The following is a 26,156-nucleotide window of genomic DNA, read 5'->3' as shown; positions in this document are numbered from 1 at the left end:
TTAAAGGTTTCTTTTTTACATAATGCACATGAACATTTAAAATAATATGCATTTGTTAGCCGCATATAATACTGCACAGGTTTATAGAAATCAGTAGAAAATTGGACATATATTGTTAAAAAGCAAGTTTTTAACTTAACAAACATCAGAGCTGAACAATATTATTTTGGGTTACTGAATGTAATTGCTGGAGCATTCTCCCTCACAAGAGCCTCGGAAGTACTGTCTGGATCCTGACAGGACTAACCTAGTAGACTGCCCTCTTTACATGTTTCTCACAAGCAGCTCATGTCAGTGGAATTCTTTCCGCAGAGTTCCTTTTTGCAAACAGCTTCCTTCTGGCCTTGTCCACATCAGTACAGGTGCTTGTTTGATAGAACAGCAGGATGACAAACCAATCAATAGTATGCACAGGTTTTTCTAGAATACTATAAGAGCCAATCTAGCAGTGCATCACTAAGCTTGGCAGAGCATTCCATGTGGACCAGGCTGTTATTTGCCAAGCAAATGATGATACAGTCGATATAACATCCTGTTAGTTCATGGAACGCTGGAAGGGCACATAATTTCTCTGGCCCAAGGCAGGAGGCTATTTCATAAGCAACTAGGTAACAGAACCTTTCCCCTGATCCAAAAGCCAACCATAGTTCATCATCAGATGGAAGAGTCTATGCTACCATTACAGACAATACCACAACATCAGTGTCAAAAGTAGGGATGAATATCTTGTGATGACCATGTTCCCTGGCACATAGTCCATGCAGTAACATAGGGTGTCTGTTTCTTCATGGCTGCATGGGGAAAGTGAATGAAGAACATGTGATGGTGTACCAAGTACCTACTCCCCTTCTGTGACAACAAATTCCTTGTCTGCCTCATCAACCCATGTGTTATACCATGCTCGGTCAGCTGCACATGCACAAATATGTGTATTATCATATGTCTCCAATCGGCAAATTATGTATTAGGCCACAAATGGTGTAAATTTGGTGCTTTTCTGGAAAAGTGCACAATTGTTTTATGTCACTGTGTTTTACACCATATTCAACAATGCACACGCACATATGTGCAATAATCACATATTTGAAAATGATCACCATGTATTAGTCCACAAATGGTATGTGTGGTGCTTTTCTAAAAAAGTGCATGACTGCTGCGAGAAATGCAGGTTGCTTACCTGTAACTGTAGTTCTTCGAGTGGTCATCTGTGCATTCACACATGTGGGCTCTGCGCCTGCGCTGAGTCTCATTCGGGAAGCTCCTATAGCTGAGGAACGCTTTTGGTGGGAACCCTCCCCCACTGTCCACTGCGCATGTCCAGGGCTTTTCCGCCCATTCCCTCAGTTCCTTGAGACCGCCAAATGTGGCCTTGGACCCGAGGAAAACCAATCACACCTCAGTACTAACAACGAATTCGACATTGATACCGAAGTGGGGACAGTGGGAGGGTTGTGTGACTGCACAGATGACCATTCGAAGAACTACAGTTACAGGTAAGCAACCTGCATTTCTTCTTTGTGGTCTCTGTGCATCACGCATATGGGTGATTAACAAGCTCACTTACTGGTGGTGGGTAGGTGTCTCAAACCAAGACTAACGACAGAACGGCTCACTCAAACGCAGTCGGAACATGCCCTGACATTGAGTTTGTAGTGCTTCATAAAAGTGGATGGTTTCGACCAAGTTGCTGCCCTCCACAAGTCCGACAGCAGTATGCCTTTTGCGAAAGCTGTAGATGTGGCTACTCCTCAAGTAGAATGCTCTCCGATGTGAGATGGGCGCTCCAACCCAGACAAGTCATAAGCCAGATCAATGGTTTGCACAATCCATGAAGCTAGTCTTTGGGAGAAGACAGGAGAACCCTCTTGGAGCCCTCATAACAAACAAAAAGGCGTGGCACAGAACAGTGCTGTCCCAGATTTGTAAAACGCCAGTGCTCTCTTGACATCAAGAGCATGCAACTTTCTCTCCAGGTCAGAAGAAGGGTCTGGGAAGAAAGCTGGTAACGACATGATTTGGTTGACGTGAAAATCAGAGACCACTTTTGGTAGAAAGTCAATGTCCGATCTCAGGTCAGCTTTGTCCTTGTGGAAGACCATGTAGGGATGATCCACTCGTAAGGCACAGATTTCACTTACATGTTGAAAGAATGTGATAGAGACCAAGAAGGCAACTTTCCACAATAGCAGACGAAGGTATGTCATGGCCAGAGGTTCAAAGGGCATGCAGGGCAATGGAGAGACTCCACTGAGGAACAAGAGTTCAAACTGGAGGAGTTAAGCTCTTTGAACCTCGCAGAAACTGATGAGCAGTAGGGTGATAAAATGGGGAAAAACTTGAACTGGCCCTCTGTAACAAGAAAGAGCCACTAAATAAACCCTTGTGGATGAAAGTTTTAAACCTTTTTGAAACAAACTATGCAGAAAGAAAATAACATTCTCAACTGATGCCTGAAGAGGATCGAATGCATGAAGACTAGCAAACATCAAAAAGACAACCACTTTGCAGCATAGGACCGACGGGTAGACAGTTTCTTAGCCACATCCAGGACTGCCTGAACTCGAACTCGAAGAAAAACAGTCATTGTCGAATCCTCCAAGCCGTTAGCTTCAGAGTGTCAAGATCGGGGTGACGAATCCTGCCCCAGTCCCAAAAATCAGGTGTGGAACTTGTGGAAGATGCAAGAACCTTCTTCCTGACAGACGCAGTAGAATTGGAAACCATGGCTGTCTTGGCCACCAAGGAGCAATTAGAATGCAGTCCATCTTGTCATGCACTATCTTTTGGCGCACCTTGGAGAGAAGAGGAAATGGTGAGAATAGATAAAAAAGGTCCACTCACCACTGTTTCTGGAATGCATCACCCAGAGAAGATCGACCGATCCCTGCTCTCGTGCAGAAGTGAAGGCACACGGCATTCTCTGAGGTTGCGAACAGATCCATTGAGGGATGGCCCCAGTCCAGAAAGAGATGATCCGGAATGGAAGCCAACATCTGCCACTCATGAGGCGACTGGTACACCTGACTTAGGGCATCTGCCAAAATGTTGTCTTGACCCGCGATGTGAAGAGCACTCAAAAAGATGCCCTGTTGAATTGTCCATTGGAAAATGTCTAGGGTGAGGTTCACAACTCTGGAAGAGTGCGTCCCGCCTTGCTTCCGGATGTGCCACAAGACCGTCATATTGTCGGTCAGGATTTGTACATGTCAACCTTGCAAGTAAGGTTCGAAAGCTCGCATTGCTTTCCAGGCCATCAGAAACTAAAGTTTATGTGGCACTTCTTTTCTTTTGCCGACCAAAGGCCTTGAGACCGCAGTGGGCTCCCTATCCAGAGAGAGACACATCTGTCATCAGGATGCGTGTAGGAGATGGTTGGATGAAGGGCATGCCTTGGTCCAAGTTGCACAGATGCATCCACCAATGAAGGGATGTCAACACTTTGTCTGGGATCGTGAGTCGACAACGCCAAGCATCCAAGGTGGAATCGACATTTTGGAGCAACCAGTTTTGCAGTGGCCACATCTGAAGTCTCGCCCATTGAACAACTGCAACTGTAGCCACCATTCGACCCAGCAAAACTTGAATGGTGCAGGCAGTGACGTGTTGAGGAAGAAAGACAGTCTCTGCAAGAGTAACCAGCTGATCCTGCCAGTTTCGAGGAAGGTAAGTGCATGCAACTGTTGAATCTAGTTGTGATCCTATAAACTGGAGACACTGAGTAGGTTCCAGAGATTACTTTCCTCTGTTGACATAAAGGCCCAGCATACCCAGAAGGTTCAGAACAATCTCAATGGCACAGTAAAGATCCCTTTTGGAGTCCGATACAAGGAGCCTTTGTAAAAACTCTTCGGGTGGTTGCCAGACCGAAGGGCAGAACCCGAAACTGTAACATGTCGGTGCCAATGATGAAATGCAGGTACCAGTGGTGAGCAACCACAATCGCTATATGAAAATATGTGTCCTGCAGGTCTATGGCGGCAAACCAAATGTTCTTTCGAAGAAGCGGGAGAATCGTAGCCAACGTGATCATTCTGAACCTTCTGGGGATGATGAACTTGTTTAGGTACTTTAAGTCCATGATGGGATGGAGGCCTCCGACCCGCTTCGGTATGGTGAAATACCGAGACAAGAAGCCATCTGCCGGCTGGAATGGGAGGACTCTCTGGATAGCTCCTTTTTGAAGCAGGGTGAACATCTCCAGAAGGAGGGCTTGCGATGATGGAGTGATGCGTACAGTCCCTGGGGGGGGGGGGAGAGAGAGTATGAGATTCTATCATGTAACCCCAAGCAATTATATCTAAAACCCAGGTGTCCGACATTCTTGCCTTCCAGGTCGGCAGGATACATGCCAGAACAGATCCAAACACAGGTCAACTGGGAAGGTCAGGGGGAATAGACGTCTGGAAGTCAAAGGTGACACTCTGAAAATGACTCAGGCCTGCTGCGACTCTGACAAAACTTTGAAGACGGAGAAGACTGCTTTTTCTGCTGTCGGGTGGGCTGGTAGCATTGGTATTGGTCAATCCGTTGTTTGGTTGCATACAGTTGAGGTCAAAACCACCTGCGGCTTCTGTACTGGCGCTGCGCAGGTTGAGGGCCCAAGCCCATTTTACAGTCTTCACTTTCTGGACAGAGTCTTCGCTCATCCATTTTCGAGTTAAAGAGCCCTTTGCCATCAAAGGGCAAGTCTTCTATTCGGGACCTGGCTTCAGGAGTCAAGCCCGCAGACCTTAGCCAAGCATGCCTTCTGAAGGTGATGGCGCCAACCATCGACTTGGCGCTACAGTCCACCTCATGCCAAGAGCTATTAATTTGCTGTCTCGACAGCTTGACAGCCTCAGCACGGAAGACCCTGGTGAGATCCTTTTGGTCCTCTGGGAGGTAGGCACAAAGGGAGTCCATTTTTTCCCACAGAAACAGCTGGTATCTGGCCATCATGGCCTGACAATTTGCTACATTGAGTCCCAGAGCAGCAGAGGAATACATTCTCCCACCCAAAAGATCCAGACTCCTCCCTTCCTTGTCAACAGGCGACGCATGAGGGTTCTGCAACCGTCCCTGCGCTGATTCCACGATGACAGAGTTGGGTTGTGGGTATAAATACAAGAAGGCCGTGTCCTTCTCCTGCACCCTATGCAGGGATTCGAGGCACTTAGGCGTTGGAACCATGGAAGATGGAGCCTTCCAGGACTGATGGACAGTCTGAAGAAAGAAAAGGCAGTGCAACCAGTTTCGACAATTCAGTATGGACTGTGTCAAAGATGGGTTCCTGAATGTGCTCCTCCAGCTGCTGTACTTCAATGCCCAAAGAATGGGCCATCCTACTGATTTGCTCAGTAAAGTTGAACATGTCCTCCGAGGGAAAGGCTCCCTCCTGGGATCCTGCTACCTCATCCGGAGACAGGATGGAAGGTGGGACAGAGGAATATGAAGGTGAATTGGACTGGTAATCATCAGCTGAGTCATGATGCGAGGCTGGCCGTGGCGACAGTTCTGCAGGCGGAATCAGCTGTGGTTCTGATTGAGTCGGTTTGGGTGGCTCCAACTGACTCCACAGCATAGAAGAGGAAGGAGGTGGCATGGGTGGAGGCACGAGGAACTCATCTCTTGCGGGGGGATGAGAAACAATGTCCGATGCCCAGAGTAAATACTGAGGTGAAACTGCTCTCATATATCTGGAGCAGCCAACAAAGTACTCTCGGTCCCAAATAGTATGCCAGTCCTCAAAGTGGCAAGGGTGTTTTGGAGGGCAAGACCATTCTGAACCCCTATCCCAGTCGCCATGTGGAGACCTTGACTTCTCCCTATAATGGAAGTCGAAGCGGCAATCCCCATGGGGGAACGACACAGCCCAGGATGAAAACGTTGCTCTCGGGCCGGAGGAGAGGAGATGCGGCGACGTGAGGCTTCCTGCCTCACTGGTGACTGACGATCTCTGGATGGAAAAAACTCTCGATCCCAAGAGACTGGTAGTGGAGGGGAGAAATCCGAAAGTTCACCCTCAGACACTGCTGACACCGGCTCAATGACTGGAGTTGTCAGTACCAGCGACAGACAATACACGAATTGGTGACTCCAGCAAAGGCAGAGATGCCGGAATTTTCAGTTTGGGAGATTTTTCAGCAGCCTTCTTTTTATTCTGTTTTTTAAGGCCATTCAATCCCAACTTTGCAATCTTTGCCTTTTTAGTGATCTTTCTCGCGACTCAGAGTGCTAAGGAGCGCACCGGAGTCAGAAGATCAGCCCGTTCCACAGAAGTTGATGGTCGAGGGGACATCGACTTAGGCATAGACATAACTGCCCCCACTTTGTCTTTTGCACAAGACCCTGCAGCGTTCTTTGGATCTGTAGCCAGTAATGCTCTTCTCCACAGCTCTGCCTTAAACCTGTCCAATCTGTTCTCTCGTGCCTGTTTAGTAAACAATTGGCACAGGGAGCAGGAGTCGAGTAAATGGCCTTCACCCAGACAAAACAGGCAGAGGGAGTGAGGGTCAGTGGGGGGCAACTTACTCCCACACTTGACACAATTACGAAAAGGTGCCTTTGTGGCCATAAGTGACACCGCAGCCACGGTCGACAGACAGTCAAACAACGAAGGAACATTCTTTTAATTTTTTTGTGGGACAGGGGAGAACAACAAGAAAAAACACAAATAACAACAACAAATCCCCAGCAGCACCAGAAAAAGAAAACGCCGTGATTCTCTTTCTAGTAGAGAGGACGCTCCGAAGAAGACTACCCACTATGGCGGTCGAAAGAGAACTGAGGGAACAGGTGGGAAACCCCTGGACATGTGCAATGGACGGTGGGGGAGGGTTCCCACCAAAAGCATTTCTCAGCTACAGAAGCTTCCCAAATGAGACTCAGCACAGGCACAGAGCCCATACGTGTGATGGACAGAGACCATGAAGACGTTGAGTTATGATGTTATACTAATATTCTTGAAAGGCTCAAAGCAAGCAGCACCATACAACCAGGAAAGGCAAAACTCTTACAGTCACCAGACAATCTTCATAATCTTCAGAAGAATGCAGCACCTCAGATTCACAAGATATCAACAAAGAAAGCACAAGCTGGCTGCAAAATAATCAATCCCTGCCTAAGCCAGGCATCTGAACGTTCATCATCATAAATTCTATTTCCAAACATCAGAGGAGGGTGTCCACCATTAGATAACAAAATCTGCCCATGCACAAGAGGGTAGACTCTTTGGAGCCCCACATTTTGCAGAAATACACAAATCTTTAGGGGGAGAAACCTAAGGGGGAGGGGAATCCCTAAAGCATAAGAATGGCACAGAATGTTGAAGAGACTGAGAGGGAAAAAAATGAAAACTGGATTGGGGGGGAAATGGAATGGAGTGACGGAAAGGGTGGAAGATAATCACAGAGATTAAAAAATGTAGAGAGAACCATCCCACTGTCTGGATAGGTAATTTCCTGGTTCAAACTGAAAAGCTATTTTTAAATGTTCCCAAGGACAGAAGTGACAGCTGTCCATAGAAATCAATGGAGAAATCCAAGTGTTTAATGTAGCTGGGATTGTGTACCAGTGTATTTCCCCCTCACCCAAAGGCCCCAAAAGATAGCAGAGAAGAGTTCTTACTCTAACCTAGTTCTTATTTAGCGCAAAACATAAAAAATAAACCTGCTTACACAAATTCCAACGCAATCCAGTTCATTTTCCATTCTGCGGGATGAAAAGGGCTGTGGCTAGGAGAGTAGCTCATGATATCTCTGCAGTGTAGTGCACAATGAATATTATAGGTCAGGCTCTGAGTGATTTACAACAACTTTGCAATGTTTTCCAGTGGTATTAGACTCCTATTGCAGGTTGGGCTGAAATACAGGGAGTGCAAACAACCCAGCAATATTATCCACTGTTTTTATCCCAACATTGCAGGTTGGGCTGAAAGAGCTGTATACAACAACCATGCAGCACAGTTTACTGTTATACTCTATTGCAGGTTGGAGGGCCCTACAGAGACAAAAACTTACAACAGCCCCACAATATAGTCCACTGTTAATATTGCATGTCAAAGATGAGGCTGAGGCTGGTTCAGATTCCCAGTCAAAAATTCCCCAAACTCTCAGGTTGCAGCAAAGGTCAATCTACTTAAATTGTCCCTTCAGTCCTCATCCCAGGCCAAATCAAGCACTCAGTTGCATGCAGAAGCCTCAAGCTCCACTGACTTACATGCAGACTGGTTGCACTTTTAAATGTTTGAACACTTAAAAAAATGCACACGAAATAAAACCCAAGTTAGAGCAGGGACTCCAGTCTTTTATGCTAATGGGTTTTTTCAACCCCCACAGACACAAGCTGGAGTAATGCACACACATTAGGAATACACTGCAATATTTTGTTGCAGGGCTCCTCTTTTCCCTCTATTTCTGACACAGTGACTGTGAGTGCTGTTGGTTATGTAGCCAAAACATCACCACTGACATACAAGAGGAAGGTATCAGCGGGCTTGGGAAAAGAAAAGGTTTTCGAAGTGAAAAAACTCTTTAGAAAAAAAATGGGGGGTGGTCCCAAACAGCCCAATGAGGATGGAGCAGGCTCAGTGACTACAAAATGCTGACTGACTGTTGAGAGAAGAAAAACAGAAAAAAGGGGGCGGGTGGAATGGAGTGGCTGGAATCCTGAACAGCAGAACCCCACACTGTAACATTTTGTTGCAGGTCCCACTTATGAATTCTTCAAATCCCAATTCAATAAACATGGATAAGACTATGACAGAGAGAAAACATATTTACTAATCTGGTGTCTAAGGGCCAAACTGCACATTACCCAGGACATCTGTGATTGGATCACTGAATATTTGGATTTTTACTTAATAGCAACCACAGCCATGTATGTGTATGTGTTGGAATTTGATTGGAGCAGTAGTGCTGGGGGAGGGTTTGTTTAATCCTTCCTCCCTGTGCTGTTTTCCCAATCTACAGTTTACCCCTCTCTCTCAAAGCTGATGTATCTTTAACCCTGCAGGTCTAATAGCAAGAGGGGTGGGGAGAAGGAGAAAGGTTATCTCACAAAAACAGCATAGATGTAGCTGTTTTTGACAGGTATATCTTTTCTCATTCCTGCATGACATGCTGCCTCTACCAAAATCCACTCTTTTGAATAATATTATTGGTACAGTAACCATAGTCTCCACACTGGTGGGGACCAGTACTGGGACAATCAGTACGGAAGGTCCTGGGACCATGTCAGCCACACTTCTGGAGCTTTTCTTTTTCTTCAGTTCAGAAGAGGATTTGGAAGATCTGGCCTTTTTTGACAACTTTGGTTTTTACCAAAGACAGTGTCAAAGACTGCCCAGGCATAGGTGGGTCTTGCCGGCTTGTTGGATCAGATGGATTTGGAGACTGCCCAGTCACGGGTAGGTCACCAGCATCTGTAACACAAGCCTGACTAGGCTGTGTGGATGACCCTGACACTATAGGTCACGGTGACAAGAGGCAGGCTTAGTTGCCCTTCCTTTTGGCAAGGTGCAGGCAATGCCATTGGCTTGGCAGGTGCTTCCACAGCTTGGAGAGCCCTTTGCCAAAGAATGGCCCAGAGCCAGTCTGAAGGAAGGACAATGGGCACAAGTGTCAACCTTATGTCCCTCTTTCAGGTAGAAGAGAAACAAGGAGTGATTGTCTTTGGTGGGAGCTTGTTGCCACAATGGCCACACTCACAGAAAGGCACCTGGAGGGCCATACACGCGAAAGTGATGGAGCGATTAAGAGCGCAAGAGATGAAAAATCAACAAAATGAAAGTAGGAACACGAGAGAAAAACAATAGAACAGAAAAAGACAGAATACAAACCTCAGCTTTGAAAAGCACTCAAAGAACTCTAAAAGGATAGTAAGGCAGGTCTTAATTTTGCAGATGCCATATTTATTAATTAATTATATTTACATTTATAACCCACCTTTTCCCCTCTTGCAAGGAACCCAAGGCGGCTTACACGGTCCTCCTTCTCTCCATTTTATCCTCCTGACAACCCTGAGAGGTAGGTTAGGCTGAGTGTCAATGACTGACCCAAGTCACCCAGCTTCATGGCCAAGTGGTGATTAGACCCCAGATCTCCCAAGTCCCAGTCCAATGCTCTAACCACTGCACTACACTGGTCTACTGATTCTTCTTCATCAAGACTTGTTGTTCTACATGCTTGATCATTTTATTTTTAAAGGTGCTTCCAGAGGAATCTTTCCTCATTCATGGAATTGGGTTGTTTTTTTTTCCAGATGACAACATAACCCTCCAACCACTTCTTCTGGTTTCTTTCTTTCCATAAAAAATCCACTTAGGAGGAAAGAATGAAATAGCTGCACAATACCTTTTGATTGGTAGCCCTAGGAGCCCTCCATCTGGAAGCACCCTAATAACGCTTTCCTTCAACTAACCTGGAACTGGCCTGGAACTTCCTGGATCCCCCTGGATCCCTTTTTAAAAACTGGTGTTACAATACTCACTTTCCAGTCCCCTGGTACAGAGGCCAATCTTAGGGAAATGTTACATATTTTTGTTAGAATATCAGCAATTTCAAATTTGAGTTCTTAAAGAACTCTCAGATGGATACCGTCTGTACCCTGTGATTAGTTTGTCAGTTTGTCAATAAGGTCTAGTATTTCATCTCTTGTGATCATTATTTGCCGAAGTTCCTCAGACTCCCTCCCTGAAAATATCAATTCAGGCAAGTGTATCTGTCCTATGTCTTTTGCAGTAAAGACAGACACAAAGAACTCATTCAGCTTTTTTGTAATCTCCTTATCCTCACTTAGTGCTCCTTTACCTCCATTGTCATCCAGAGGTCCAATCTACTCTCTAGCCGGTTTCCCGGTTCTGATGTATTTTAAGAATGTCTTTTATTGTTGGTCTCAATGATATTAGTGAAATGCATCTCAACATCCTTTTTTGCATCCCCCATTGTCTTCTTGCATTTTTAATTATTTGGGGGGGGGGGTTCCCTTGTTTGGGCAAGACCTCCATTTTCTGAAGAAAGCCTTTTTTTCCTAGTAGCTTCCTTGACACTGTTCATTGACTATGTTGATGACCTCTTAGACTTGGTGACACCTTTTCTGATCTGCAGTACACATTCTATTAGGCTGGGAAATACTGGGAGTTGTAGGACTTTTTTCTGTCTAAACATGCCTAGGATTGCACCCTTATTGTGGTTTTAAGTAGACCCCAAACATTCTGGAGAGATTTTCCCCTCCTGACTTTCCATCGGAACTTCCTTTTTACCAATCCCCTCATTTTAGAGAAGTTTCCTCTCAACTGGTACTAGCAGACTTCCCCCATAGCCAGCACCGCCCAATTCTGATTGAAATTGGCACAAGTATACCTCTGATGTCATCCTTTCCCCATCCAAGGTGGAATTTCACAAAGGCGAAATGGGATGTCTTTACTGAAAATCTAGACAAATGCTTGGGCTGGATCTCCCCTAAATCCAACAATTATGAGAGACTTACAGGCACATTTCTACGTGCGGCAAGAAAGGCTATTCCTAGAGGATACCGCAAGCAATATATTCTGGGGTGGAATGATAACTGCGAGAACCTGTATCAAGAATTTTTTAAAAATGGAGACCATGATATTGCAGATGACTTGTTACATAGCCTCGATATAGCACGGCAAGATAAATGGATGGAGACCATTGAATCACTCAATTTTAAAATGTCTAGTAGAGAAGCATGGTCATTGCTACGGAAATTAAGGGGAAGTAAGAAGAAAATAAATGATAAGACACACATTTCAGCCAATAAGATCGTGGCACATATATTGTCCACATCTAGAGCTACAAGGGACAAAGTCCATACAAGACAAATTAGACAAAAACTTAGTGCTCTTAAAACTACTTGTCCTGAACAATCTGAATATTCATGCCTTTTTCCCCCCTTTGAAATTACAAACACATCAAGGATATAAAAGCTGGCAAGGCACCTGGCCATGATGGTATACATCCTGAATTCCTCCTGCATTGTGGAAAATATGCAAAAAGATGGTTGGCAGAATTATTTTCGGATATTATGGAAACAGGTATAATACCACACAAGATGAAGCAAGCAAAAATCATCGCAATACTCAAACTGGGAAAACCAAATGACCAACCAAAGAACTATCAACCAATCGCACTGTTAAGCACTGTCTATAAGCTTCTCGAAAGGCTTCTGCATAATAAAATCAGCCAGAAGATACTCCAAATAATTCCAGTGGAACAAGCTGTATTTCACCCCACACGAAACTGCGCTGACCAAGTGCTTTCACTAACAACCTATATAGAAGCAGGATATCAGGCGAAGCAAAAAACATCAGTTGCTTTTATAGATTTAAGTGCAGCATATGATACAGTGTGAAGACATGGACTACTTTATAAAGTAATACAAGTAACCACATGCCAAAAAACTACCTGACTTATTGATAATATGCTTGCTGGAAGAACTTTGTGACTATAGGAGAGGATACTAGCATCCCTAAAATTTTAATCAATGGACTACCACAAGGCTCGGTTCTTGCACCTCTCCTTTTCAATCTATACATAGCTGACATACCACACACAAAGTCGAGAAAGTTTGGCTACACGGATGATTGGGCTATAGCCACACAACATAAATCCTTTGAGACAACTGAAGATGTCCTCACTTCCGATCTAGACATACTGGATAAATATTTCTGTAAGTTGAGGTTACGGCCCAATCCGACAAAGATGGAAGTAACATGCTTCCACCTTTGTAATAGATCAGCAGGCAGAGAGCTCAACGTTCAATTTAAGGGAAACCGGCTCAATCACAACATGCATCCCAAATATCTTGGGGTCACACTGGATAGGACACTTTCCTATAAAGAACACTTGATGAAGACTGCTGCCAAACTGAGAAGTAGAAATAACATTCTACACAAACTATGTGGCACTAGCTGGGGCTCAACAGCGGATATACTAAGAACGACCCCACTCAGTCTGGTTTACTCAGCAGCAGAGTACTGTGCCCCAGTGTGACTTAATAGTCCGCACACGAGAAAGATCGATACACAACTGCATGAGTCAATGAGCATTGTTAGTGGGACAATACAATCTACTCCCACATGCTGACTGCCTGTTTTGTGCCATATACACCTCCGGATGCAAGACGAAAGAGCGCCCTTCTTCAAGAATACCGGAAGATTACTGACAATCTCCAGCTACCAATATTAAATAACGTAACCTACTTGGAGCGAAACAGGTTACGATCAAGACATCCAGCCATTTCTACCGCTAAAGCTCTTCTAGAAGATGATTTCAATATCCACAACACATGGAAACAACATTGGCTAGGAAACTGCCCTCCACAATGCCGAAGCTTGCCCAGCATCTTGGAAAAACCACCTGGATTTGACCAGCCCCATGCGATATGGACAACCTTGAACCAAATTCACACGGGTCATGGTAGATGTGCAGATGCCCTTTATAAATGGGGCAAAACAACATAATCAAATTGTGATTGTGGGGCTGAAAAACAAACTATCCAACATATAGTGACAGAGTGTCAAAACCGAACCTACAATGGAGACTTTGCTGATTTCCGGCTGTGACAACTGAAGTAAAAAACTGTATCTGTAACCTAGACATCCGTTTGTAATATTCCTGTCTATATTTTATATTTCATATTTATTACGCTCTATGTTTTTATTGCAATGCAATGTAAATGTGCCATACGATCGCTCGATCGATCGATAAATAAATAAATAAATAAATAAATAGAGAAGTTTCCTCTTTCAACATCAAATGTGACTGTGTTTGACTTCCTTGGCAATTTCCCACTTACATATAACTTAAATCTGAAAGCACCATGGTCACCGTTTCCAGTCAATCACTTCAAAACATCTTGTACCAGTCCTGGGTGCCAAATAAAATTAAGACTAGGAGTTGCATCCCTTTTGGTTCTAGGACACAGTCATTTAAGGTATTTCAAAATTTATCACTTTGTCATGACTAGAACATGCATTCAACTAGTCTACGTAAGAGTAACTGAAAGTCAACCATTATTACAACCCTTTCTACTTCAGATACCTCCCAAATCCCATTCTTCACCTCAAGTTCACACTGAGCATTTTCCATACTATATCGCTATTCTACTTTAAAACAAAGCAGGCCAACTCCCTCATCTTGGCTTAAAGACTTAGAGCATTAGCATAGAGATGCCTATAGATGGTTTCCCTCTCTAAATGACTCTGCCATGTGCATTTTCCCCTGTGGCTCTTTGGCCTCTTTGACTGGCTATCATGTTTTACTGACTGTTCGTGACTTATTTCCACCCTGACCCTATTTCAACGATCAAAAGCATTTTCATCATCATCCCCTAGGGATGACTCATCCTGAACCTGACACTCACCAGCTCCTGTCAGCTTTCTCCTAGGGGTCTGTTTAAAAGTTGTTCTGCCACCTTTTTGATATAATGTGCCAGCAGTCAGGTTCCATCCTGGTTCAAGCAGAGCCTGTCCCTTTTGTAGAGGCCAGACTGGTCCTAAAATCTTTCCTAGTACCTAACAAATCTAAACCCCTCCTCCCTGTACCACCTTATCATCCACGAATTGAAACTTCTCAGCTTCACCTGTGTAGCTGGCCCTGTGAATGGAACAGGTAGCATTCCAGAGAAAGCTACCTTGGAGGCTTTCAACCTACTACCTAGCAGCCTACATTTGGCTTCCAGGACCAAGAGTAACAAACTTCTTTTATTTCCAGTGGAGTTTGGGGAACACAACGTTACAGCAGATACAATGCCATCAGTTCCCCCCAAAAGCAAGTTTTCGCAGTGCTCTCCCTTTTATTATCCATCACTCATAAAATATTCTGCTAATTTTTTATGTTCAGACTCTCCTCCCAGGCTGGCACCTTCAGTTGCTGCACTACAGCTTCCTCTCCCCCATACTAAGTGCTTGGGAAATGCAACAATCTGAGGAAACCTACAGAAGTTGTTATGAAGGACAGAAATGCTTCACATGGAGAGGGATGTTCCATGTTGAAGGATGGTCAGTATGCCTTTTGAACAAAGGAGTGTCTTACGAATCATAAACACACAACAGACCAAACACATAACAGACCGTAGCAGCCACCTGTTTCCAACCTGCAAGCCACCCAGTCTTTTCCCAAGTTCTTGTGCAATGCTATAATGTTCACAAACATTGGCCCAATACAACAGCCAATTTACCAAGTGGTAAAGTTTTCTACCACCATTTTGCTTATTATGCGTTAGATCCAGATCTATGCTGGATCAACTATGCTGGCAGAAGCAGACTCTCCCCACCCTCCTTCCCAAGGCAGCCCCTTTACCACCACCCCCTTAAAAATGCTACACAGACAATCAGGAGACCCTGCTGGAGTGAGCTGTGACATGGAGGGAGGAGGGGCGGCATCCTGAAAAATCAGATGGAGGGACCTTCCGCAAGTGGAGCCCTTCCTCTCAAGGAAAGCAGATCCTAGAACCAACCATATGTCTCTGTTAATGAGACATGCTTTTTTCCTGCCTTGCATTCTAATGTGTGGTAAAGGTTGGGGCCAATCAAAATGCATTGTGCAGCTATTCCACCTTTTCCTCCTTAACAGATTTTTTGTAGAAATTTAAAAAGCAGAAGAAGCAGTAGGAAAACACAGGAGGATTACAAATCGAAGATGAAATTGTCTGGACCCCCCATAAAATTCCATGAACAAGGCAGGCCTTTTGAACAATAAAAGACTAATCTGGAAGCACGAAATACGACATTAACTGTGTAGTTCGGCATTGTGTGTGCCTTTTAAAAAATGATAACAACAGCTGTGAGGAGCATTAAGATTTGACCCACACAATGTGGGGAGAAGGTTTAACCGTTTCATCCTATACAGCAGTCCCAACGAAAATCGCCCTCCAGACCTACTACTGGCCTAGAAAGAGAACCTTCCATTGGTACTACAGGAAGTTTCCCTCCTGGGGCTAAAAGCAGCTGAAGTGGGGGGTGGGGATTTTCATTAGGACTGCAGCACTGGAGGAAAACGTTTTTTTAAAAAAACCCTTCCCTGCACATTGCAATTCTATCCTTGTCTAGCGGTGGGAGGATGGAGCAGGGAAGGAGGCTGCTATATGACACATAGGATGTGTCGAACAGGCATTTCCGCCCTCCCCACCCTGGAATGCCCCCAGCCACACCCCTTTTCGGCCGCTCCGCACTCCTCTTGCGAGCGCAGAAGATGGGGCTGTTCCGCGCTGCCTCAGAGGCAGCACAGAAGTGGGGGGAGGTCGGTTCCCGGATAACACGATATCCTACGGCCATCTAGCCGCTGTCTAGAGGCTATAGGATTGTTCCCTAAGTGTTGTTTATATATTTTGAAAGGTTTAAATATGTGTAGTTTTTGTAAGGCATTTTTAAATATCCCCTTCAGTTTTGCCGTGTTTTGTACAGGAACGCCTTTTAATATATAAATAAAACTCCCACTCACTTTATTTACAGGCTGTTTATTGTTGGAATATATGGGGCAGAAACTAAAAGGAACAGAAAAAAAACGTGTAAGAGTGGAATCTTATTCCAGTACATAATGATAAGAGGTTCTAAATTTAACCCCATAATGGTCAGACTTGAGGGGTTTTGTTTCTGTATGAGTTGTGTAACAAGGGGACTGGGTGTGGCATGGTTTTATGTATGTATGTATATATATGATTTTAAGGTGTGAAATTACACATAATAGATAGCTTCACAGGCTTAAAAGCAAAACAACATAGGACTTCACAGGCTTAAAATTAGCACAAACTTATTTTAAAGAGCCCCAATTATTTCCTAATAGAAAGATAATAACTCCAGAAAGGAGAAATTATCTTACTGACCTCTCTGGAAATAATAAAACAATATCTTTAATTATTTTTGGAAAAAAAGGTTTTATATGCAATATCAATCATTACACATGTTTCTATATAATGTGTCCCTCTGACAGTTCTGCTGGGTTATGTAGATGAACAGATAGATCATATACATAAAGAAATGGTATGGAATCAACTGATTGCTTCTAGGATTTTGGTTGCCAGAAATTGGACAAGTAACGTTACATAACTATTCTTTCAAAGTGGGGATAACAAGATGACAGGGAGAGCAACCTTATGGCCCCTAGATAGCATCTGGGGAGGCCATAGGATACTCTGGATTTCTGGATCTGAGGCTGGGGACAACGCTCCAACCTCAGACCCAGGAGTCCAAGCTCCCCTCCCCCTCCCGCTTATACCCAGCGCAGAGAGAACCACACCAGCTGCCTCTATGAGTTCGCAAACGCGGGCTCAGAGAGAAGAAGAAGGGGGCATGCCACTGAGAGGAGGGGACTGGGGAAGTGGGGATACCAGCTATCCCCAGCCTTCCCCAGCCTCCGTCCCTTCCCTTCCCTTCCCTGATGCCTCAGCTAGACATGCGAAAATACCCATCTAGCTGAATTGCAGAGTGGGAGATGTGTCTGCTTTGGGTACTTGTAAGCCTCCAAGTTCGGAGGCTTATGAGTAACAAGGGCAGATCCAATAGAATTGCACCCTAAGGGTGCAATCCTATGCATGCCTAGACAGGAAAAAGTCGGCTGGGGAATGCTGGGAGTTATAGGGCATTTTTCTGTCTAAACATGTATAAGATTGCACCTTAAGTATACAATTATATGCATGCTTAAACAGAAATAAGTCCTACAACTTCTTATCTAAACATTTTATTTATTAATTTATTTAATAGATTTATATACCACTGAACATATTTAAAAATATCTCTAAACATGTGTAGGATTGCGCCCTAAGTTAACAAAGCATGACCATTTAAGAGATGGTAGGCAAAATACTGTACTTTTCTAATGTTTTGAATCCTTTTATTGACCATCTACTTCTCTGAGAGAAGAACCAGAAAGTAATGACAAAGGAAGGGAAGGGAAGGTTCCTCCTGTGCAAGCACCGGGTCATTACTGACCTCTAGAGGGACGCCGCTTGCGCTGGTGTTTTCATGGCAGACTATAGGGGGTGGTTTGCCATTGCCTTCCCCAGTCATGACTACCTTTCCCCCCCAATTATTGCAACCAAACTAGTTGGTAATTAGGGATAAAGCAACCACCACCACAGAATACTATGAAGCAAGCCAGTTGTCTGTATTGCTGCATTTTAGCATACATTCAAGAAGTGGCCAAACTTTCCCCATTTACCACTTGATATGCTGGTTGTCTCTCTTCACCCATTCTAAACATTCAAGATGAGAAAGTCTGTGAAAGTGTGGACTAATAGTGCGGCTTTTGTGATGGAAAGTTCTGCCTGGATGGGGAAATAAAACCCAAGAGCTTAGAAGGAACTATGTGTAGGAAGAAAATGGTGCTGGAAAACTGAATGTAAAGAGGGCCCAGGGAGCAGAGGATCTAATGCAGCCTTCCCCAAACTGGTATCCTCCAGATGTGTTGGACTGCAACTCCCACAGTTCCCAGACAGCAGGTTTCGGGAAGGCTGATCTAATGGATGGGGCAGCAGTATCACTGAAGGAAGGGGAACACGACAGGGAGCATGTAAGACTCAAGATCTTTAGAGAAGGACAGATGGGAGGAGACCAATGCCCACAGGAAAAGGAGGCAAAGCTCTAGGAGGGCCTGGATAGCATTAGTGGGAAGAGAACAGAGAGTTAAGGAAGCTTTGGAATGTGAGAAAATGGGTAAGGAAACCAAAGAGAAAGGAAAGCCAATGGCTGGTGGAAAAATCGGGGGGCACTGAATTTCATACAGTTGTTTGAACTAACTAGCCACAGCGTTGGCCACACATTCCTAGTCTACTGGAATTATTTTGAAAGGTGACAACAGGCATATGGATAGAAGCAATTTCATGGACAGATAAAAGGAAGTACTTCTTCACACAGTGCACAGTTAAACTATAGAATTCACTACCACAGGATGGAGTGATGGCCACCAATTTGGATGGCTTTAAACGGGGGTTGGACAAATTCCTGGAGGAAAAGGCTATCAATAACTACTAGTCCTGATGGCTATGTGCTACCTCCTGTACCAGAGGCAGTGAGACTATGTGCACCAGTTGCTGGAGAACATGGGTGGGAGGCTGCTGTTGCACTCATACCCTGCTTGAGCGTTCCCGGCTGACAGCATGTGAACAAAATGCTGGGCTAGATGGATCCTTGGTCTGATCCAGCATGGCTCTTCTCATGTTCTTATGGTGTACTTTGTTTTCAAAAGCGCATGACCACGTCTTTATAAAAAGTTGGCTTACCTCAAGTATCTACCTTCTGCCTATCTCATCTATACATTTTGTTAGCCAAAAGCACAGACCACAACAACACCTCCAAACAGTCCCCAAGCAATTACCCCACCCCACCCCATCTCTCCCCTCCCCTGCTCACATACCAGCTTTCTGCACTGCTCTAGTGTGCCAAGCTCCCTGCTAGGGAAAAATTTAATCTCACTGATGTTGCCTAAAACCACAAAACAGATCCATGGGTGAGGAGGACAAAAATAAATGATAAAACAGAAGCAGCACAACAGAAATTATGTAAACATAGATGAGGGTTGGATTTCTACCTCCACTGGTTCCTTGCCCTTGACTGGAACTCTTGAACACCACTGTAAAAAAACAAAAACAAAAAAAATTAATATAATATGAAAGATTTGGACTCCAGCAGGTACACAGCGTGCTCCAAATAAAACCAGACTGTAGATATATTAAGTATGACTGTAGTTCTTTAAATCCTTTCTCCCAATGTAGCAAGGCAATTTTTCCAGACCCCCCCCTAAAGATGAGAGCCAGATGGAATCTGGTCTTGTGAAAACATCTCATTGTGAGTTCTGCTCCCTTTCCACTATGCAAAAAGCAAGACAAGCCAAACCTGACAGACCCTTTTACAAAGCTGAGCTATACCAGAATCACTTCACAGAGGCTGCGAAAATCATTCAATTAAAAGAATTTTTAAAATGCACCATGAATAATGTTAGTATTGTACATTGCTTTGAGTTCATAAGAAAAGTGCTATATAAATAAACAACAAAAGCCATAAAATCCTATCTGCCTCATATCGTTTCTATGCTAGAAACATTGAATCATCAAATGGAAAGGGCCTACTGTAAGTTGTCCACCCATCCAACAGCAGGACCAACCCCTACCAGCTACTAAGATCAAGCCATGAAGTCCAATGCACCACAAGCAGAGAAGTATACCACTGAGAAAGGAACATGTGGAACAAATGAACCCATAGGTATGCCTCATGCAAACAAATCAAGCCACAGTGTAGGCTGCAGGTAAATGTTCCAAGATGGAACTCGAAGCAAAATGCTTATCAGTTGCATTGCATAAGGAATTAGCAACAATATCTGTAAACTGTTAACAGCAGGTAGAATCAACTTACACTGCCAGCTGATGGAAAGAGCCACCCTACTTCTGAGCATCTGCTTGACGTTTGCCCTAGAGGGAAATGTGCCATGAGAACTGCCAACATGGTGCAGCGGGCAATGTATTTGGCCACTCAAGACGCATGTGCAAGGTCCTGTTCATCCATGAAGCATTAATGTATTACTAGCAAAATGCCCACTATTATGACAGGCAGAAGGGAAGGCAGGGGGCGTGCAATGCAGCTGTGTGCATTGATGATTATGGGAGCAAGTAAGTGGACTGCAACTGGGGACACATATACAAGTACACCAGTATCTGGGACATGAAATAGGTATTACCCCAGTACCTAAGACATGAAGCTGGTATTCCACTACCACCCTCAGCAATTTGTTTTCTTTGTTCCATGTTACAAAAACAATAGGACACATTGAGCTTATCCCTATAATCCTATTTACATCAACCCACCCTAGTTTCTGTTTCTTGGTCACGCTAGATGTGACAAAGACACTATACCCAGGAACCAGCTATTTATCTATCTACACACACACTCACAATTTATATCTATATCCATATATATGCTTAGTCACATTTGTATCCTACCCTTCCTGAAAGGAACTCAAAAGTAATGTACGTGAGCAGATGCCAAGTGATATCTCATTTTATCATTGCAATGATCTAGGTTATGTTGAAAGACTGTTGATACATTTGCATACTTCATCCCGGTAAAATAATCAGATATAGCACCAGTTGTTTGGGGCAGGAGGCAGGGAGCGGGGTGGACTAAATAAAGCCCACTATTTACCTGCCCAAATGGATGATCAATGCTATCCCTACTTTTATTAGTGCAATTATACACATGCAGAGCTAGTGAAGGTACACTGCGGAAGCAGCTTACGGAGCAAACAGGTGAAGATGATTCACAGAAGACAGTCAAACCACATACTACAAAGGAACCCTGGGGGCGGGGGTCACCATGCAATCTGGCCTGGGGGGGAATTCCATTCCTGACTGAGAATCTGGCAGGCAAACCTAGAGTATGAGCAAAGCCAATCTACAGAGTTTCCAAATCATTTTCTCTCAGTAGTCTCCAACCTTTTTGGGCTCCTGGGCACATTTAGAAATATGAGAAACTGTCCTGGGCACCATCACAAATGGCTATGCGGGGAATGACTAGTCACAAAGGACAAGTGACATGCCCAAAAGACATAGTACAAGGGTCTGAGCCAAAACACACAAAACAGCTCCTTTGAACCCACAGTTTTCTGCGCCAACAAAAATCTGTTTCGCAGAAGGGAAACTCTTTTTCTCCCCTGCTCTCTGCCAGCCAACTCATTCCCCCACCTCTTCTTCTCCATTACCCCAGATCACTACCCATACACACATGCACGCTCTCTCTCTCTCGCTCTCTCTCACACACATACACAAACATATACACACACACCACATACCCATCATTCATTCATACATACATGCGCATACATACACGCTTCCCTCCCTTCTCCTCATTGCAAACACATGAAAAGCCACTCTGTTTCAAGTTCTCTCTAAAATCCCCCATCTTTGGATCACCCCTAAACCCATTATCTTCCCCTCTCCTTCTCTCTCACATGCCACCCCCATCCATTCAGACATACAAGCACACTAGCACTCCCCAAACCCCAGATTGCTCCCAGCCGGCTCCCCCATCTCAAAGCTGGCATCTGCCTGTGCCCCCATACCAGCTTCCTGCTGGATTCTCTGACCCCTATGCAGGCTTCCCCAACTCCCTGGCTGGCTGCCCTTCCTAGCACCCCTAGCACTTACCAGATAGCTGCAACAGGAGTTTTTTCTTTCTTTCCATTCCTTTTCTTGATGGTTGGGTACATCACTGGCTTGCAGCAGCCTGCCATTTTCATTTCCTAACAATGTCTCTGAGCCCCACATGCAGCCCAGAAGCATTTATGGGAAATGAAGATGGCAGCAGCTGGAAGCCCTCACTTAGCTTTGAAGTGATCCTGGCTGCCAGTAAAATTTTTATTTATTTTTAAATAAAAATTGGTAGAGGTAGAGCACTTTGGTAGGCAGCAAGGAAGGTGTGCAAGGGTTCACTGGTGCCCACAGGCATCATGCTGCCTACCCCATGCCTAAGCCTACCTCAAAGGATGCTAAATATTACTTGTTCACTTAACAGGGTTACAGAAATAATAATTGTTTTAAAGTCAAACATATGCAATAAAATTAGTCCATGAATTAAGTATTGGTAGCTTGGCCACAGTTATCCATACTCCGGTAACAACTAGGAAGGACTACCATAATGAGCTGTATGTAGGACAGCCTTTGAAGACTATTGAGAAACTGCAGTTTGTTCAGAATACAGCTGCTGGAATGCTGTCTGAGACTAGTCCTTTTCAACATATTATACTGGTGTTTAAAAGGACTTCACTAGCTACCAATCTGCTTCTGAGAGCAATTCAAGCTAAAGATACTACTTACTTTTAATCCCTATATACTGTAATAGTATGTTGCTTTGGGCCTAAGTACCTAAAGAAATGCTTTCTCCTTTACCAACTTGCCCATGTATTGAGGTAATCTTTCGAGGCTCTCATCAAGGCACCCAGCTGTCTCAGGTAAGGAGGATGACCAGAGAAAGAACACCTTCTCATTGGCACTGCCCCTTTTGAGGAATTCCCTCCCTAAAGAAGTTTACCCAGCATCAACATCACTACGTTTTCTGCAAAAAATATGTTTAATTTGTTTAGGCTTTTTAATGTATTGTTATTTTAAAATGTTGTGATTCTATTTTATTTTGATTTCTGTATTTTTTCATCACATTTTGGTAAATTGCTCTGGAAGTACTAGGGATATAAATCTTATAAATACATAAATAAATGAGTCTATGTGAGAAAAATCAGAATAGAAATTTTCCTTTAATAATATCTAAGATATATGACAGCAGTTGAAAAGTACTACAGTGCTCTTAACAAGTGGTCCAGTAAAAAAATAAATCCTACAAAGATATTGGGAAAGTTGTGTATTTCACAGAAAATTTCAACTCAGCTCCCAAAAGCAGCAGTTCTTGAAACATGTACCATCAACAAAATTGTGAACAGTTCAATATGATACATGTGGTTTGATGAACTATTGATCCACCAATGGAGTTGGCTGGTGATTATGGCAGAGAAATGTGCATTAATAATAATAATATCTCAGTGCTCCATGATGGCCATTCTGTCTGAAAAATAGCACAGTTAATAAGGAGAATTCAGGCTTCATAAATTAGCACCTTGACTTGAAGGGGGTGGGTTTCTGCATTTTCTCCAAAAGACAATGCCTTCAGAAGCAACAAAAGGCAAACATCAAGCAATACAGACAGGAGATAGTCCACACTCCTTAACCCTTGCACCAATGACATTGCTTTGAAATTGAAACTGTCAGCAGCAACGTTTGGGAAGAGGCAGGGAGGGGAAGCTGCATGGCAGATTTATTACTTCTTCTGCTGGAAGGTAAACACTTCTCCACCTCCAGCACAAGCTGTTTACAGCTCAGCAGGGAAAGCAAAAAACCAAAACAGACAGCTTAAAACCAATCAACAAAGCCCCGTGAGTCTTGGTCATCCATGTAGAGTGCACACGTAAGGCTAGCTGGCGTCCTATATAGGATTTAAGAAACCAATCAACCCAGGAGGGAGTTTGTTGTGAGCTTCATCTGGTTAGGAACCTATTTTCAGTGCAAAAACCAGTCTTGCCATTTGCGAATAAACTAACACTTTTGAGCATGTGCAGAGTGTTTTGCTCTTCCCGTAAAAGAGCTTGTAGGGCAAACTTTGAGGCAGGTTCAAGTCCTACCACCTCTTCTTTAGAAATTAGGCACAGAATCTACCTTGCTCAAAACAGAAAGCCTCCCTACCACCACCACCACCACCCAAACTGGTGGTGGGATGGGCATTCATGCCTAGGCTCAGATATAAACAACTTTAAAAAAAAAAACTGCACTTATTATTTCTGCTGTTCTTAATAACTGCTGTAACAAAACACTCCGCAATCCTTATCTCGTTCATAACACACGCTCTAGGTCCGTCTACAACACATGCCACACGGTGGCAAATATTTATTTACCGCCATGCGTGCGCGCACACGGGGAGCAAGCGGGGAAATCGCGCCTCACGACCGCAGCACGCGCACCCCAAAGGCCAGGAAAACACGGGTTTTGCCGCGCGCGCGCCGGCATGTGTCTGCACGATATTATGGATAATGCGCGAACACGCCTTGCCGGCTCCCAACTGAGACCGTGCGAGCGTCTTTTGATTGATTAATTAAAAAGGGGGGGGAGGCACACACTGGTCTCCCTCGCGCGTCTTTTTCCGCCCCCCTCCCACGTACCAGCGAAACATGTAGCGTGTGAAGCGGCGTCCTCGCGACGGACGCGGGTGTCTCCTTGGCCCTTTCTTCCCGCTGCCCAGCAGCCCCCTTCTCTTACCTGGGCCGGCGCGGCCCTGCCCCGGCGCGGCTCCCGGGGCTCCGAACGCAGCGTCCCCGCTCTTCCCTCCGTCGACTGCGGGCCTCGCTCGGTCCCACAGCCCTGCCCCCGTCGCGGCCCCGGCTCCAGCCACAGCCCTTCCTGCCTTCGCGGCCCGCCTCCCTCCCTCCCGTCTCCCTCCGCCTCCCTTCCCGCCCGAAAGCGGGGGCAGGCCCGCCTCGGCCAAACTCCCCTCAGCCTCGCAGCCTGCTCCGGCGCGTCGAGCGGACGGGGGAAGGGGGCCATTTCGCGACGCCGCCCCCGGCCCTTCCCCACGCTTCTCCCCCGCATCGGCGCGTGTCGTCGTCGCCGCCCTCGACCCGCATTCGACAGAAGGGGCGGGTTCCCCACAACGTCCCCGCCAAAGGGCGCCAAGGCAACTCCGCAGCACCCATCCATCCCTCAAGACAGGGGCCCCGCGACCAGGCGCACCCATCAGCGTTGGGCCCGTTGCTTGAGGAACGAGACGACACGGATACACACGTTCACGTCCCCCGCTCTGTGCGCGCGCCCCCCTCGTAGTTTATATATCTTACTCTTGCCATCTTCAGAGGTGTCTCCTTGCAACCCCGCTAGGCTTCCCCAGATCTTCTGGCTCTTCAGACATCCCAGTGTATGTATGTATGTATGTATTAAATTTATTAATCGCCCATCTGGCTGGTCAGCCAGCCACTCTGGGCGATGTACAACATATAATAAAACAGTTTAAAACAATAAAATTCTACAATAAAAACATTTTCTAAAATACCCTAACCCACCCCAAATGCCTGCCTGAACAACCACGTTTTTAATGCACGGCAGAAGCTCATTAAAGATGTATCTTACCCTTGCCATCTTCAGAGGTGTCTCGTTGCAACCCCTCTAAGCTTCCCCAGATTTCTGGCTCTTCAGAAATCCCGGTTTGTATATCTTACTCTTGCCATCTTCAGAGGTGTCTCCTTGCAACCCCGCTAGGCTTCCCCAGATCTTCTGGCTCTTCAGACATCCCAGTGTATGTATGTATGTATGTATTAAATTTATTAATCGCCCATCTGGCTGGTCAGCCAGCCACTCTGGGCGATGTACAACATACAATAAAACAGTTTAAAACAATAAAATTCTACAATAAAAACATTTTCTAAAATACCCTAACCCACCCCAAATGCCTGCCTGCAAAACCACGTTCTTAATGCATGGCAGAAGCTCATTAAAGATGTATCTTACCCTTGCCATCTTCAGAGGTGTCTCGTTGCAACCCCTCTAAGCTTCCCCAGATTTCTGGCTCTTCAGAAATCCCGGTTTGTATATCTTACTCTTGCCATCTTCAGAGGTGTCTCCTTGCAACCCCGCTA

General features: G+C 44.9%; 1 protein-coding gene across 5 annotated transcripts in view; it reads right to left on the bottom strand.

Annotated features, from left to right (window-relative positions):
• LOC146341071 (signal transducer and activator of transcription 5B) overlaps positions 1 to 24,905 on the bottom strand; it is a 102,666-nt gene extending 77,761 nt beyond the window's left edge. For 2 of the 5 annotated variants that reach the window (XM_084804699.1, XM_084804697.1), the window contains exons 1-2: positions 24,787 to 24,877; positions 19,527 to 19,568 (exon numbers count right to left, since the gene is read on the bottom strand). The gene's annotated coding sequence lies outside the window, so the exon portion shown is untranslated. The other 3 variants (XM_084804693.1, XM_084804696.1, XM_084804694.1) reach the window with 3 other exon arrangements.
• Positions 24,906 to 26,156: the final 1,251 nt, after the last annotated feature.

This window comes from Heloderma suspectum, chromosome 6, assembly GCF_057233095.1.
Source record: "Heloderma suspectum isolate Gila_16-S chromosome 6, 16-S_ref, whole genome shotgun sequence".
NCBI lineage: Eukaryota > Metazoa > Chordata > Lepidosauria > Squamata > Helodermatidae > Heloderma > Heloderma suspectum.
This window is presented reverse-complemented; position numbering and strand designations above follow the sequence as displayed.